Source organism: Aphis gossypii, chromosome 1 (genome assembly GCF_020184175.1).
Source record: "Aphis gossypii isolate Hap1 chromosome 1, ASM2018417v2, whole genome shotgun sequence".
Taxonomy (NCBI): domain Eukaryota; kingdom Metazoa; phylum Arthropoda; class Insecta; order Hemiptera; family Aphididae; genus Aphis; species Aphis gossypii.
The window spans coordinates 6,208,996-6,226,879 of NC_065530.1; the positions used below are offsets into that span (position 1 = coordinate 6,208,996).

A 17,884-nucleotide genomic window follows, 5' to 3' on the forward strand; every position below is an offset into this window, starting at 1 on the left:
ACTCGCTCAGGTTCAGTCTCCGACGAAGACCTCGTGGCACGCATATTATATCGTCGTCAGTCATTTCGCGGCACCGGTTAGCGGTACTACGGTCGTGCTCGTGCGTGTACGTGCGTTATTGTGTTTATTACGGGTAACCCGCGTTTTTACGACGACCCAAGTACACGAATCGTTGTGATTTTTCTCCATTTTAGGCCTACGGTCGTCGTCTTGTTACTACCGACGAATCTGCTGTGTACACGCTTACACCGCACGGCGTCCGTCGAGAGTCGTCCACTGGTTGAATAGCTGCTGAACGTAAGTAAATATTACATACATATATTAATAAAAACACTGTTGAATTTCGATAACCCCGAGTAGGTATGAGAAATTCGAGTTATCAAAGACCAATATTGAGCATGATAATGGCGTTTGGATGATCATTTTTTATACGTGAGACAGGCATTCGAGAATCCCGATGTATTAATAATATTATCAAGACTTGAGTGGTCGCCGAGAGTTGTAAAATTATTGACAACGTGTTGACGCGTCAACCCTGTGGGTCGCCAGCTGTCTTCGATCTCCGGGGAGAACTTCCGGTTATTTTGTATAATATTGTAGGTACTATTACGCCGCAAACATTCCCGAAAACGACTCTGTCGACAACGACGCCATCACGATAAAATATTTTGCCCGCGCCTCACCTACCACCTACATGCAGATTGTATTGTGACCGTGATCGCAAAGTTAATATTATTATTTATTATTTTTTTTATTATAAACACGACCGAATGCATCGCGTAGTTTTTTTATGCCATCCACGTTTAACTGACACAGGGCATCGTCAACAATAAACTAATATTGACGTTATGAATATCGCACTATTGGTACCTATTCAAATAATATTTAGGTTAACCGGTGTCCGGTAACTAAATTTAAAAATAAACGGCGCAAGCATACAATAATAATTACAGCTTACAGATAAAATGTGTGATGCCGTTTATCTTTATCATTTTAAATAATATTATTAACTGAAATATTGCTTTCGTTCAAAACTAAAAATACGTATTATTTATCAGTAAACCCTACCTATTTCAGTATAATTTGTTGAATATAATATCTTGTTGACAAATAGTCACTGTTGATGTAGGTAATAAATAGGTAGGTACTAAGTAGTAGGTAGATATTGACGTATCGTATTAGCATTCCTATAATCCTACATTTCTTTATATAATTATTGGAGTCTAGAGATACGCTCGCTGTGTACATGACGTTGGGAGCAGTTCGTATATTATTATAGTCAATGTTTACTGTTAAGTTTTTATGTTTTGTTGATTAAACAAATTATTCAATAAAGGAAATGGTTACGCAAAACGTTGGGCCTAGGTAGGTGTATCCAATTCATTTAAAAATATTTTTTATACAACTTAACTAAAAAATTTGATTAATTTGATCATGCCTGTATGTAAACATACGATGCAATGAGCCAGTTAAATAAACAAATCTTACTATTTTGTCGTATAATTTTGTAATTAGTAATCATTTTTACTCGATATTTTTTGTTATTATTACGTAGCGGTACTCAGAAACCATTTGTTTTTATTCAATAATCCGAAAATAAATATTATTCGTAGTATTTTGTTCTTCAATGTCAGTTGCAATTTTATTTCAAATATACATAACATACAGTTTTATTATCATTTAAAACTGTCTAAAAATTTTATATTTAACCATTAATTATAAATAGAATGTTAATAGATAGGTATTTGTAGGTTTTATAATAATGCAATCATTAATACAATTATTGATTACAATGTTTATAATAAAATTATAATATATAAATCAAGATTTGGAAATGTTGAAGAAAATGTTTAATATTGTGACGTTTTAATTTACTACCAGTTTTCCAATACCTATATCGGTTTATTTAATGCACGGTTGATGTATTTATCTTTAAAAGACACATTATAAATTAACACGTATTCATTGAATAAAATAATGCACATGGTATCTAGTACTATCTACATATTTTATGCAATAACGAATTCTAAAAAGACAATGGAAAAATCGTCTGCAGAAAGTGAAATCTTGATCACTCTACTCAGTAATGAGTACTTACTAATGACTTCACCATACATATTATGGTAAATTTTTGCTCACATATAAAATTATTTTTATCTTTTACATCATTCATTTTTCATATTGTATGTATATTGGGATTCATTAGAATATTTTTCATGTTTTGAAATCGAATGAAAATGAATAAGAACCTATGTTTACTGAAACGAATAAACCTCAGAATAAACTATAACTACGATACATTTTTTTTATAATTAGATGACATCGTATTATTATTTATTGTTTAAATAACACAATTGACATAGGAAAATATTCTTTGCTGTAGTTAATTCTACGGCCTACGACCCATACTAGTCATACTATGAGTATTGTAAATTATAATGTACCTCCCATAATAATGATTAAAGGCTTATTTTATGTTACAAATGTCTAGAAATGCATTGTTATTTCTTGAAGTTTTGAATTACTATGATTATTATTTGACAAACATATAATTTTAAAATCACAAATATGGAAATAAATTAATATTTTACTCCCATATTTTTGTTATGAAAAAAAATATGTGTATAATACGTAAGTACATCTTGAACGCATGACTTGACTCGCCCATTGAACATGTTAGCAGCATCGGCGTGCTTTCCGAACCACCCATCATACTCACCATTAAAACATAAGTGCCCTGTCAGTAATTTTATTTCGAAAAGTAAGAAAATTGGTGTTTTTAAAAAAAGTTTGTGTGATTGCCCGCGAATGCGTTATAATAACCGAAATAGATTTTAAATCAAACTGTACGAGCTTTATGCCATTTTAAGATAATTTATTAGCCATCATTAATAAAATTAAAACATCTTGATTTATACTTATACAATTATTACCATACCTAATTATATTGATAACATTAACAGTGAAAATAAAAAAACATTCCAAATACAACTTGGTATAATATAGTTAAATATTAGGTGTGTATGTGTACTCGGGTGGGTCACTTTTTGGTGGTATTCAACTGCTGTTTACTATTTGTTTGTTTTTTTTATTTATTTAATGTTGGATTATTTTTTAACACATGAAACCAAAGATGTATTGTTAAAACTATTGAACGCATGAATGAAGCTGATTGAAAACGACCCACATATACAGATCCCATGCATTGTTTGCAGTAGTTAGCCTATCATATAGGTATATTATAATATATTATTTTTATCTATTCACATTAAGCGCCTCGGGAAAACGGAATAATAGTAATACAACGGAGTCATAATTCCATAACGCTAGCCAATCCTACATTTCCTATTTTGGCCTATACCGAATTTGGTCATTTCTTCGTTTTTCATTAGAACCAAACACCAAACACCTATTATACCTATTGGCTATATTATATTATTTCTAATAATGTAGTATTTTAACAAAACATTTAAAAAAATCTTTAAAACAACTAAATAGTATAGGTAAATAGTAAATAATTCTGGGAAATAACGTTTAACGATCCGTTCTGTTAACTTTCATTGTAATTTGTATTTGTTCACGAGTAAAAATTAAAATGTGGGTCTATATGAATAAATAAAACAATGATAATGGTTTACTTCGATCAATTATAAATCATGATTTTTTCCAATACTTCGTGTTTTTCTTTTATAATGTTATGAAAACTCCCGTAACTTCAGTACAAAGAATAAATTAGTGTATTTTATATTGTAAATAAAAAAAAATATCAATATAATACACAGCCTGATTCACCAAGTTTGTTTACCAATTTTTTCTTCAATAATACAGTTATTTAGAATCTGATTTTTGAACATTTTAAATAGTAAAATTCTATACTTAAATATCATATTTTTAAATTCTTTAATTGTGTGTTCTATTTAAAGAGTATCACATAGAAGAAATATGAGGAATAGTTATTCGAAAAATTTAGTAATTAATATTAATCTATCAATATTTATAATTTGTAAAAGTAGCCTAAGTATTACAAATATTGAGTCCAATATTACATCTATTTTATATTTTTGTTAAACCATTTTTAAGGGCTATTATCCTTAGTAAAAACATTTTAACAACTGTGAAACTACTCGTTCAAATTTTGAATTAAGATATATTATATATAAACATTTAAAAATAATTGTTCACTTAATAGTTTACCAAGAGTTCAAAGATAAGGGCTTTCGTTAAAAAAACTGAAACTCTTTAAACAGTAAAAAATCCCAAGAATTTTAAAATATGGTTTTTAATTATGTTTAATAATTCTAAAAATTATAATTATAATTACTTCATTATTTAAGAAAAAAATTGAGGTGAGTATGCTTGATAAATCAGTCAGTATTTTTATAAGTACTTGAATTATATATATTTAGTATAATAACTGTATTAACCGATTTTAGACGGGTTAAAATTAATCTATCGCATTCTATCTTTCTCCTGTTTTGCTTCAGTTGAAATATATAATACAAACTCAATTACAATGATTAATTTTTGATTTTCCATTTCTGAATTCTGGACGTATTTTTGATGTCAAACAGATTATCCTAGACAGATTCAACTAACGCCTAAAAGCCGACGTAAATTCAATATTGTTAAGATTAGCTTTCGTCTTTATGTGTTTATATAAAAAATATTATGTTCAGAACTAAGAAATAAAATCATAAAAGTAATTATTGTAATTGTGTGTATAAGTACTTGTTTTTAAAAAAAAAAATATATTTATAAAATTTATATGTACATTATTTCTATTAATAACTTCTTACTATAAAAGTAGTATAATCTGTAACCAATGACAAGTATTTTACAAAAAATAATCGATTTTTCGTGAGCCAAACTACTACATCCATATGTGAGTCACCTTAGAATAACCTCTATAGGTTAAAAAACAAGTTATAATAAAACACCTTTCAAGTCTAAAAGGAATTGATTGATATAACTTTTATTGAAAATAATTAAGTATATTTTGTGTTTATAGAGAACAAAGCAACATTAATTTATACACAATACGCACACATATATATATACAGAGAGATAGTTAATAAATACCTGTATGTATAAGTCTTGATAACTTAGTTTAATTTTGATTGTTGCCATCAACTTATTAATCACCATTATTTTATTATGTAATTAATTAAATACAAATACGTGATGTTTATTAATTTATAGAAGATTTCATTAATAGTAATTTACTTAATTTTCTTTGGTTTTAAATATCCTACCAATTATTATATTAAATCCTGGGACTCGAATTAAATCGATGGATCAAATAAAATATAAAAAAAATATTCACTACAAACAGAACTTATTGATTATGTAGGGACATTAAGACAAAGTATATTAATAATTGTATATACTGACCACTCTCATTAAAGCTTTTGATAAAATAAAGAAATTACATTACGTTATAAATTGATGATACATCTTATTTAAATCGCCTTTTATTATTTTTACACAACTTTTAAATTTAACAGGGAGAATAATACGTCCATTAACCATTTAAATTAGATGATTATTACAATGTTCATATCATATACCTTTTATATTTTCCTCTTTAATATAATTTATTCGAATTGATTAATGTTAATTATTATAATACCCGTTCACCTTGGACTATTATTTCTGTCTTATGACAACTAACTCAGTATCACGATTTTTTACGTTTGATATATTTTTAATATCTCAAGTTCATTTTTTGTAGCTTATGACTGTGTTATATAATAAATGTTAGATTCTTTAATGTAATTTTTAGGTTTCAATAGACATCTAATAGATTAACGAAATTGTATCCATAGTATAATAATTATTTAACATTTATTAAACGATTATAATATATACTTCTTAAACATGTTATCATAAATTGACATACCATATTATGCAGGTTAGTGGTTATTATTTGAACTTTGACGAGAGACGACAGCAGCTCTTTATATAGCTCTGTTGGTGTGGCTCAGGTGTGATGCGGAGGTTTAGGAAATATGTTATAGCTTATATAGGTACGTATTAACTACAAGTTGGCCTTAGAAAGTAATTATTGTACTGAATAGAAATAGTAAAAAAAAAATTGTATTCCGTAAAAAACCAGTACCGTATAGACTATAGAGCGATAAATTATAATTTTACAAGAATTTAGGACAATACTAATAGTAAATTGCTATTTGTTATAAAGTATATTTTTCAACTATTATCATTAGTAGTAAATCACGAATAAGTAAATAAAACAATTCATATAAAAGATCCAAGAATTTAAAAAAACATTGGTTAGGTTAGTTACATATCATGGTGTATTTTTAAATAATTTTAAGTTGTTTAATGAAAACCTGATTTTAACGAAATGTGATCAATCACGATAATGCATATACTCATTTGCCATTAAAAATGACGATGTATTTTAACTAATTATCTACATGTATGGTTTAATTTATTCAAGATATGGTTTGCATTTTAACGAAACGTTCATCGTGCACCTAATGGCTAATGATTACCGTTCAAGCACGTCATTTTAAAGTTAATGCGATTTATTGCTAAATTACAATTATTGAAACACAAAATGCGCTGAGAAATGTTCTATAGATACAACAGTACGTTTATAAAAACTAACATAATATTTTAAAAGTCATCTCATTGCCAGTCCCGAGTGGTATTTATAGGAACTACTAAATTGTATTTATAATCAATGATAATTTAATTAGTCATAACTTATCACAGTTATTGGATTCTTGTGCGTTATTCACTTTATTTTGTTTTTTGAAATCAGATATCCAGTCCAGCTATGTTTAATTGAGAGATACTTATCAATCACTCATCAATATAATGGATAGTCTGCAGAAGTCAGAGTATCACAGAAAAATGTACTTTATATCAATTTCAAACACTGAATCTCTAATATATTAATCTCTTGGGAGTTGGGACCACAAATAATCGCGGTTAGAATCGGCTACCGGAGCCCATATAGTGAAATGTATTAAACAAATATTCCACATCGTTTGGAGCAATATTGGAATCAAATCGATGAAAATAAGGATGTCGTATTCTCGAAAAAGCTCTTTTGACCGGTATCGACGAGACTTGTAGTGCATGTGTGTTTTTCATTCACTATACTATACAAGTTATATAAACGTATAACCATATTATTATTATTATTATAAATCACAACAACGTGTGACCTTCAGATAAAAAACAATTAAAAATCGCCCGACATCTACCGCGGCGGAATGCGTCGTAGGTATTATAATTACAAATCGTTATATTCGGAACGACTTGGGTGTACTTACCTACTATTTCGTAAAATACGAGGCGTATGTCTCTATATTATTTATTATCTATCGCGAGGTCTACTATCTCTATATAACCGTATCTGCGTCTCGGATCTTCGCCACCATCGCCGCCGCCGTTGACCCCTCGTTTTATTCGATTTACTTCTGCCCATAGGGGAAAAGTCATCAATCAACACGGTTGCCGGACGGCGGGTGTGTTGTGGGGGCTGACGCACATCAATCATCAGAAATAAAAACGAAAAAGTCCGCCATCGGACCGCGTTATCGTTGTTGTACAGGCACGTCTTCTTACCCCGGAGCCCAGCCCAGACAACACCCGACGGTACGTATATAGGTACGAGGTGTACCATCCGCCGCGATTGGCGTTCAAGGTCACGTCCAATATGACGACGGGTGCAGCAGCGGTGTAGTTTTTTTTTTTTTTTAGTGTTTCTTCTCCTGACCCGCCCGCTATAATATAATAATAACATTTATATATAAACGAACCTTACGAACCGATGCCATTTGCTCCTTGGCCATAAAATGATAATGCGTATATACCTTTATATATATATATACATATAATAGCTGTACTCGGTCGGACGGACGGTAGAAACGCTTCACATATAATATTAAATTTTATCGCGCCTCCGGCATCGGATCCCACGGGTCCGACGGCGGTGTAGAAGACTATTATTATTATTTATCATTAGGGCTAAGATTTGTATGCATTGGTATGTTTTTTTTGCACCGCACTTTTCTTGAAATTCGGTTAGTAATGTTCACAAATTGCCTCATATTGATACAAATCATTTATTTTTCATATTTTAAGTATATAATGTATTTTTAACAACAAAAATTAGAAAAATGCACGTTTTTAATGGTATTTTCAAATTAAATAGACGGATAAGACTATAGATACAATCTTAATTTCAGTTTTGAAAAATCAGTGATTTTGTTGTTAACAAATTTTTTTTAAATATATTGAGAATTATTATTTACAAGCAATTGTGAGACAAAATATATTGGTATATCTATATATAACTAAAAAATGTTCTTATTCCATCTGTTTTTATAGTATTCATTTAACGATAGTTTGGAAAATGTTGGTGAACTCTTAATATATTTTATTATATTTTTATTGCGTATCTTAGCATATTTTAATAAGATTAAATGCATATTTAATAATTGTATATATTATATAATATAAATTTAACCTAATCTATAAATTATGGTACGATGATGGTTTTACGACTTATACTTAAATAGCTCCATGTGTATTTATAGCGCTGCAGAAGTCGACCTAGTGCAGAGAAAAAGTCATACATTTAGGGGTGGTTTTATTATAAATCTATTGTTATTTTTTTTAATGTAGGAAATTATACTTTTGACATCTAAAACTCACTCAACTGTTTCTCATAAAATGTTATTATTAGTATTATATTAAAGTCTAACAAACAACAAAGAAAGTAGCTACCGAATGTTATTACTCCGATTTATTTAATGATCATCACTGTGTCTTTCTGTTGATTGCGACTCCATCAGATATCACTCTCAACTCTTGTTGTAGACGTGATCGTTTCATCATTTCATAATAAATAATAACATTACACCCTCCTAACATTGATTTTATATAATGCTACAGTAGCTAGTTGCCAGTAGGTATATGTATGTGACATAATTGTATTAAGTATTTAGATGTACCTATACAGGTATTTCTCCGCGGACAGGAAACAATACCCGTCGGCACGAATTTCCAAAATAAGAAATACCTCTGACAATAACTCGCGCTTGTATATAAAACCAATTACTATATATTGTATTATATTATTTAGAACAGGTTCTTGTTTTTTTTTTTTTTTAATTTCATAATAATATAAAACCACCACACTATATAATATACTAGGTATATAGGTATATCATAATAAATAATATGCGTGTGTAATGAATACAGAAATGCGTGTGTCCTATACTCCTATTTGTGCAGTTAAATCGACTGTATAATAAAAAATTTTAATACACACGCATATGTATAATTATAATACATTATCGCAATATTGCAGCGCATTGGTTTGGTCAGATTACAGCGTCTATTGCACATTTGCACAGCAGATATATAGTTCCATGAGAACTGTTTCGTTGTTTTGTAACATATTATATACTTATGTATTGTATTGTAATAATAACGTCGCAGACGAAAGCATAATCATTACATTGTGGATATCTCCGTGTGCATTGCCTATGCCTACAGTGTTGTGGTTTTATTACACGTTCAAACGATAACATCGACTGTAAATATTCGCTTCAGTATAGTAATATTCTAGTACACCTGCATGTATTCGATTAAACCTTTAGGTACCTTTAAATGACTCAAAAAGATCTCGAGTCGAACGACGATAATGATAATGATCTATTATTATAGGCTCGTACAACGTCATTCATTGCAATACTATTATGTAGAACTCCACAAGAAAATCATATCTAAAATGACAAGTAGTTCAATAAAGTATATAAATCTATATAGTATGTGGAATAATGATGTGTTTAGTGTTTACCTGTATATTGTATACCTCGTTTGTACGTTTTTTAAACTTTAAAAAAAAAAATTAGAAAATTGTGTTATTTTTTACGTTTCCAGACTTTGAACGATAGAGACGTGCGTGCATGTATAATAGTGGCTTACAAAAATGTAAGTCTTGTAGTGTTTGACTTCAACAAAACGGGAAGGTTAAATTAGTTCGTCCGTGCACACCTGAGCGTGTAATCGTGAGTAAAGGTATATGAAAAATATAGACGATTCCGTCATATTTCACGGATACATTACACGAAAAGCCTTGGAATTTACATTTACTGTAATATAACATATTATATTAATATTTGCGTGCATTATAATTTATAATGTCCTCTATGATAATTCATTTATTATTGTTTCGAATAATATTTTAACAATAATTTATATAATATGGTACTTGCGTACCTAGTAGAATTCATGAACTCATTTACGCGTTTTAATATCCAACTGTTCATAAACATTTTTTCTCATAGCGAATATAATTTTTATATTGTACAATAAACACATGGTATTAAGAAATTATGTATACATAGTTTGTTTATACACATGTTATATATATATATTTATAGAAACTATACGTGGTGACCCATAACTCATAAGTACCTATATATTTATTTTTATAGAGCAACCTAGTAGACCCATGAACCAAGATATTATCTTAGTTCACTGTATCCACTTGTTTTGTATCTTAAATTCCTAAACGATTACAATTTACAGTGATTAGTAGATACAAGTTATACGTTAGTATAACACATAATATAATAGTTGTAAATATTTTATTGGATTTTCTAAAGATAATTACAAATGTACCTATACACACCAAATGTATTTTATCGTAGATATAAATGTGGTATGTTTCAAATGTTGATATGATTCTGCGTTGACATGTACATTATGATAAATTATAATAATAATATGGTGTGTGGTAAAAGTAAAACATATAGGATTTTGCTCTAGATTACAGTTCTATTTTTGATTTGTTCAATATTGTACTATATTAATTAAATGAAGTGCTTATTAAATAAATAAATATTAAAAATATTCTCTATTAGGAAATATATTAATGTAAATTATCGTTTTTTCTTTCAAATAATCGTATAAATGGATAGTATTATTTAAATATGAATTGGCTAATAAAAAGAATTCACCCAACGGTGACACTTTTTTTGCTTGACACAAAATGAATAATTTTATAAGTAATAACAATATACATTATACTTCTACACTATAGAAGGGGGCATTAAAATAAATGGGATATTATAAGTTGAATAAAATAAATGTATTGTTCTTTTTTAATGTGCCAATGATACCTGTGTTTGTTGTATAATATTGTAATATAATAAAAATTATAACATAAAAAAGGATTATTCTGATGAGACAAAATACAGCAGTTGTAGTGCAGGTAGTGCGTGTCGTAATCAGAGCGACGACATTACGTGACCTGGTGAAAGCATGATTTACATCAACTTGAAATTAATTATTATTATAAAATGTGTTCTTCTTTTTTAATTGTTACGTATGAGGTGTGCAGTAAAATTATTTAATAACCATTATATTAATAAAATGAACTTTAAAGAAAATATTATTTAAGCACGAAACACAAATATATTTATATACACATTACAAATAGTAGGTATATAACTTAAAATAAATGTACTTATTATATAAATGAGTGGACCTATGTGAACCGACCTGGGAAATAATTGCTTTAAATAAATTCACTTGAGGGCTTTCACTGGAAATGGATTCTTTTTTTTTTTTGTTAATCCTGTTTCCGGTGTAAAAGAGTTGTAACGGTTACATTTTTTTTACACCACCAAAGTATGTATACGTGGGATTTTTGGTTTGTTCTTGTAGAGAGCCATAGAATAATGTGAAAAATCGCGAGGAAAAAAATGATAAAAAACGAGAAGTCTTACTGTATATACACATACACACACACACACACACACACACACATATATGTATAACTGTATATTGTATATGTGCCTAAAAAATTATCTGAACAACTATTCCATAGGTGTAAATGAATTAACTAAAATAAAAACATTGAAATTCTTTTTATAATCCAAGAATATTATATATAGTCCGTATTCACATTTTTAAAATTGTGTACTGAACACTAATATTTAAAATGTATCAGTTTATCTCTTTGTTGGATTACAGTCGATGTTCGTGCAGTTAAATATAATTTATAAATATTTAACTTTATATTATACTGTAATTTATTTATTTTAATCCACAACAATAAGACATAATAGTCGGTTCATTTTATTTTTGGATTTTTTCTATTTACTGGAGTAATGGTCGGCTTTATTTATTTTTTATTTTTAACCAATTACCATAATCTGGATAATATAATAATATATCAATAATCTATCGCAAAATGCAATATAATGTATCTACAACAAGAATTGTGAACTATTTGTTTTTTGGGTCAAAATCCGTAGAAGAATGTCGATCGGAGGAAACTATATCAATCCCCTCTTTTCCGATGGTAGATGAGACTGTATGAAATGATCTTTTGTCTGGTACATACTCATTTTTTAGATGTTTACTATGTTTCTCGGACACGGCCGTGACCGATTGGAATTCTTCTGCTGATAACAGCATAATAGCACATAAATGTTCACAAATTATTACATCAACGCCAATAATATACATAATTTATATATATATATATGTGTATGTGTGTGTGTGTGTGTGTGCGTTTGTGTGTATATACCTACATTGTTGAGGTGTATAGTATACGTAGTTTAAAAATGTTAAATGCTGATTTGAAAATTAAAAAATATTTCTAAATAAAAATAAAATATATTTTGGGAAGGAGTTTGTGAATCAATGTGCAGTATATTTTAATGATACATAGTTCATCAACTTGTATATTATAATATCTTAACAGTAAAATGTGCAATCTATGTATTGAATATGATATTTTTATTTATATACTTGTGTTTTTGATAGGAATAATTTGAATATTTTATTATAATATTTGAAGTCATTATAATTTATATATTTATTTGAATTTTGAACAACAGATTCACTAAATTTCTTATAAGGTCTTATAAAATATTAAAAACGTATTATATTCTATATAAAAAATGTTAGTACAATGTACATGTGTAATGTGTATGTTTATAGTTGAGAAAAAAATTATATTGTTGTGACTTTTGTGAGATATAAATTAAAATGTAATTTGCTGTACAGCTATATTAAAAACTATTTGAACCAATAATCATAAGCCATTGAAGGTATAAAAAAAATTACCCCCGCTTTCTTGTATATTAATAGCAAAAGAGGTAACTATTTTTTTTTATGATACGCCGTTCTAGTGACATTTAAAAGAATTTGTAACGAGTTTCTGAAGTGTCGTAAAAACGTTTTCAGTCGAGACGATCAGGTTCGTTATCGTATGACTGAACTGTCTGCTGGAAATTAAGATAAAAGTATATATATATATATATATACAAAACCTTGAGCAACGTTTTGATTTATCGCGCACAAAAACCGCGGGCAATATCTTTTACACACCAGAACTTAACAGTTCTTGGCCTCTTGTTGTTTGTGTTGTTTAATTGGATTATCACTTTCATATTGCATCGCCACCGCGGTAACGGCAATAATTTTATATCTAAACGTTTTCGGAAGGAGCAGAAACCTCCTCCTCGCTCGCACTTTCATCTAATGTGATAAATATACGCATAAATTTATTTTTCAAGGTGGCTATATAGTTACGATATGTTATTATGCATATATTCGTGGTAAACTGCCCAATGTTTCTAAAACGATAAAAACCACAATGCCGAGCTTGTATCAAAACGCCACGCGTCATGTCGGCGAATATATTATATATTATTAGCATCATACTATGTAGCACATTTAATATTTCCTTTATAATATGTATATATTATATGTAAGTGTAAAAAAAAACATCGGCCGTCGGTCGCGGCACATTTCACGTCCGAATTTCCAATCGCAATCATCGTCGAGATATAAAACGTGAAAGTCACTCGAAAATTCGAAAAATGTGATACGTACTATTACATATATATATATATATATTTATATTATATACAGGTATTTTAGGAGGTACTATACATAAAAGAAATAAGAAAAAAATGGAAAAATATTAAAATGCGCGAGCAGCTCGGTGGAGCCGTTTACCCGCGAATATTATAGTTATAATAGCCAATAGGTAGGTATAATAATATATTTGCCGTCAAGATGATCAATTTTACGAGGATCGACAATAATACACCTTCGATTCGTACTGCTGCCCAATATTATATAGGCGTGTCCAGATTATTTTTTTTTTTGCAAATCACGTTCAGTGAATTATAGAGGCACCGAAATGAAAGCGGCTATTGTATAAAAGCCTCTCGCACCCCAGAAAACACCCTACAGCTCAGTGGTTTTGCATTCTTCTATACGAATGGTAAAGAAAATATTTGAAGACGCTCTTGAAGCTATGCAAATGATTGAAATATAAAATCTAATATATGAGTATATCTTAAGTATAAGAGTATAAATTGCAAGTATATGCATCATTATAATATAAATTATTATTTTCAAGACTTGAAATATATTTTTAAACTAGAAAATTAAAGAAATCGGAGAATTAAGAAATCAATTTATAAAATGTATAATATATACAATATACCTGAACATATTATAAATATTCAATATAATATTGTGTTTAGTGTCTTCTTCTTGCTAAAAATCTCTCTTCCCCTATACAATATCAAGTGTAAAGTCTACGCTAATTTTCATAATATTTTGATGATCGTACTACTGCAAGACAAGTATGTTCCTATGTTATAGACGGCACGCCCATGCGACAAACTGGTTAGTCCAGTAACCTATAATCTTTTTGCCGAGTATTTTCGCACAAATGCGCTAGGTGTATAGGTATTAACGTATTTGTATTAATATCGATAGATGTGTGCAATTATAATGTTATAGTCTATGTCGGCGACTGTGCTTGTTATTGAAGTGCGATCAGGAAATCAGAGGGTTTTCGGACCGCTTAAAAACTGCCGAACGAAAACGGTTGCAGGGCAAACGCGTAATAACGCATAATATGATAATACCGCGCCATTATTAGTGCAATAACAATATATAATATGAATAACGATAATCATACACCGCAACGAACGTAACGGGTTTCGCGTGCTTCCGATCGGCGCAAATCGGAAACGACGATCGTCGGCATCGACCGGCGAGTTAATGTATATTATATTACAATTACCCATGTATGTATTTCGGTATAATATATAATAGACTATTTAATAAATCTGCACACATCTCGACCGTGCGATGTATCACGTGGTGCAGCGGGGCTCTGGGTAATTCGTGACCTATATTCATACGCCTGTAAATATAGAGATTCATACCTATACATTATAAATAATTATACGTTTATAATAGCGATGATACGAAATACGAATATTACTTTGTAAGTATAAGCCTTCAGTGTGGGTTGTATAAATTATAATGTTTAATAATAGCCACTCGCAAATTAAAATAACACTATAATACCGTTGATTGGGTTATAGTATTTATATTCAACGACGATACGACTTACCACAATTATAAACTGTTTTACATTTATGTGCATTACGGATTTTTAAAGCCATATAAATATATAATACGTGTGTACTATTATATACTATTGATAAATATAGTATGCAATCGATTGAATATGATATATAATCAAAAACTATTTTGGATTTATCGTCGGGAGCGATTTCGTTCGGTATAATATTATATGCATTGGCACCTATAGGCTGAGCGGTATTTTTTTTTTTTTATGTAATTATTGTTTATACGTGTATATATCTCCTGACTTCTTCCTTCGGGATTGCAGTGTTTTACTATTCTTATTAAAAAATATTGAGAGAGTGAACACTCGTCTCCCCAAGAATTTTACCTATTTTCCCAGCCGTGCACTAGTTAAAAAGTTCGAAAATCGCAGTATTACGTGCACTGCGTGTGTATAACGGTCATGACTCATGAGTAACCGTCGTGAATAGATTTTATAGGTAGGTACTTCCCAAATCACTCTCACGAATCAATGGAAAACAATATTTTAATCGACAATGAGATCTCATAATGGAAGTTAAGAGTTCATCGCATTATACAATATACGTAAGCACGGATATTGTCGTTTTCCCATGCGGTTAATCACCAAGGTCGATTTTTTAAACACTACAATCCTATAAATCGATTCATTCAACAATTTTCACTGTTGTTTCATAAAAATAATGCTATGATGATATTTATACCAATAATTAAGACAAGGTCGCGATACGGCGATTCTATGCATTGTATTATCGTAAGAAAAACAAAAACATTAATCGAAACGGTTTATAAAGTCAATTAATTAATTAACTAAGACCGAGTAAAAACAACTTTGATGATTGTATATAAATACTGATATTTAAAAACGCAACAGTGTAATTCATATAATATCATACTACATTAGATGAATTCAGTAGTTCTTAGCTCCCTCAAAGGTAAAGTTTAAAATTCGTCTACGAGAATGTAGAATATAAGTAAAGTTAATTATTTGAATTACACTCAATACTATATTATGAAATCCTAAACATTTTTCGTTTAGTGATCGCAGAATCAGTGGAGAGGGTACAAAGGTACAGGTAGACTAGGTAGAGAAAATAAAGTATGTTCTTATGCACAAATTGATTTTCTCCGTGCTCCGCGGTACAATACAATACGAGTTCACATCGTTATCTTTTTCGTCCGATAACGCGTTATTATTATTGTTGTTTACGTGAATATAATATATATTGTTATTATAATGTTTCATATATTGCACTTACGCAGTTGCGCGTGTGTCCGTAACCGTTCATTAAATTGTTTAGAAAACGCATTTCCTTCGAGAAATTATACATACCTACATATTCGTATAGTTTCGATAAAACGTTGAAAATCGCATTTCTATACTCGTTCGATATCATCAAATTCATATAATACATATATATATTGGATAAAGCCTATGATACATCGTACAGAATAAAATATAGTCACTCAGAGTTACACTCGCCTTTTTGTTATTATGATATCAATGACATCGTTTATAGACTTATTGTATACACAATACACATTACACATATTGTAATATTTACATCCCACGACTTATGCGGTGTCATATTATTATTTTCATTATCGTTATTTCCGATCGTAAACGTATGACTTAATTTATTAAAACACACGATTAATAGATATACTTAATGCTGTATGCATTATTGCTTCAAAATATGTCGTATTTACAGACGACACATATATGGACACCGGCGGGGTAAAAAAGAAATCCTTTTCTAACCTTGAAACTAATATGTATGTATACATATTATATATATATATATATTGTAGTCATGTTTAATGATTTCATTATATAGATAGCATTTTATACTTATCAATTATCATTGTGATTAATTTTCTACGCGTGGTATTCTTTTCTTTTTTTTTCAAAACTTCAACTACAGGCCATTTGTTATTTATGTCAGCTTAGGTATACCTTATACCTACTTTCCGACTGTAATTATATTATTATTTTGAACAGATTAGATTTTTCAACGGACATTATAGGAAATCTTATCGGAAAACACGAAAATATAATATATTATATAAAAAAAATATAAAATAATTGTATATCTATTATTATTATATGAACTATACTTACTTCAAGTTCAATAGTTTGTTTATTATACATTTTATTATTCCGAACTTTTATTTAAATCGCTGTTTGAATAAAACAGTGCAATATAAACTGATGGTAAGTGCGATATGATTATAAAATTAAATTTACCTATGATCTTGATATCATACTTTTGCTTTTTGACTGATTTTGGGGGATAATCGAACGCCAACAATACCCAGCTTTCTCGGTGTTTCCATTCTAAACAAGGGCATTCGAAACCTACTCCGAGTTCATTACCGGTCGAAGACACGAAACAATCGGTAGGTCCTGGCACTGGACTTTCACTGTTTCTGACAGAATGTATAT

The 17,884-nt window shown here is 29.3% G+C and overlaps 1 protein-coding gene across 2 annotated transcripts in view; it reads left to right on the plus strand.

Moving 5' to 3' along the window:
• Window positions 1-17,884, plus strand: part of LOC114125619 (uncharacterized) — a 57,243-nt gene continuing 39,359 nt past the window's right edge. For both annotated transcript variants that reach the window (XR_003592533.2, XM_027989348.2), the window contains exon 1: window positions 1-297. The gene's annotated coding sequence lies outside the window, so the exon portion shown is untranslated. The remainder of the gene's footprint in view (window positions 298-17,884) is intronic.